Source organism: Cynara cardunculus, assembly GCF_001531365.2.
Source record: "Cynara cardunculus var. scolymus isolate 2C chromosome LG 13, CcrdV1, whole genome shotgun sequence".
Taxonomy (NCBI): domain Eukaryota; kingdom Viridiplantae; phylum Streptophyta; class Magnoliopsida; order Asterales; family Asteraceae; genus Cynara; species Cynara cardunculus.
The window spans coordinates 3,577,635-3,579,101 of NC_037540.1; positions in this window are offsets into that span (position 1 = coordinate 3,577,635).

Consider the following 1,467-nt stretch of genomic DNA (forward strand, 5'->3'; position numbering starts at 1 on the left):
TTACAGTTAAAAAAATTACTAATGAAATTTATTTTGATTAAAAATAAAATATATTTCATTGACATTTTTATAAATTAAAAAAATAGAAAATAATTTAATCAAATTACTCACAGATTAACTGTAAAAATTAATTAAAATTAGTTGCTAAATTGATTTTTTATTAAAATTTAAAGCAAACAATTCACTTTTCCCTCAAATAACAGGCCAAAAAATTGGTTTTTTATTAAAATATAAAGCAAGCATGCATTGAGGTCATAAATTAACAAGATATATGACGAGTACACAACGTCAAATCTTAAATCTTACGAGTTGAGATGGATTTATTTTTTGTAAACGGTACCATCATTTAATTGTAAGAAATAAATATCAAAATATTTTCTATAAAATCATAATTTGGATGTTGGTTAGTTCATTATTTTTCATATGTGAGATCTTGTGTTCAAGTTTTTTATAACAACTTTTTTTAGATTAATAACGAATCTGAAATTAAAAACTAAAAAAATGACACTAATAAGATTTGAACTCAGGTTTGAGATGGAAGAAAAGTCTTGCAAACCAACTCTACCAAAAAAAAATTGTTTTATTGTAGTTTCAAAATATATATGGTGGCATACAACAAATCAAAATGGTTGCACCTTTCATGAACCTAATTCTTTTACCTTTCGACTGAGGGATAACACGGTGGCACTGAATTGGATCCGTCTCTGGACCCTGTTACGAATTACGACGAGGTGCTCTAAGGTGGCATATATATAGACACATACACAAACTTGTGTGTATTGTTGTTTTAAAAATATCATATACCGAATTAGATTCGTATAAAGTAATAAACTAAAAAAGAACGATAAATCATTGATACCAAATATATAAAACTTATAAAAAAAAATGATATCACGTATCAAGAGTGAAATCCATGATTAAAGCTCTTGAATCTCTACTTATTGTTTTCTTCAATTTTCAAACTGTTCATGTTCGAGTCTTTGTTTACAAGATTTGGAGTAACTATTTACCGATTTAAGGCTTTAGTTTTTAAGCTTCCTTTTTATTTATATTAAGGTTTTAGGTCTCGTACATAATTATCATCTATTTCTCGAGTTATATATATATATATATATAAAAAAAAACCCAACACCTTACAACATAATGTGTCATAATGCATTGTAACGCTCAATAGCAAATTAGAATGCACGCCATGCCTTATAGTGAGGTCATAGGGGTTAACGTGACGGCGAAGTCAAGACTTGACACCTTAACAAATCATGATCATCATCAGTTAATCATATTGTATATTTGATTTAACTGATATCAAGTTTTTTTTCGATTGATACATGTTGGTATTTGTTTTATGCAGGGACGTTCCAATCTTTTTGGAGGTCCTGTTGCATCCATAACTTTTGATGGCATTACATAAGAGATGTTAATATATATATATATATATATATATATATATAGAGAGAGAGAGAGAGA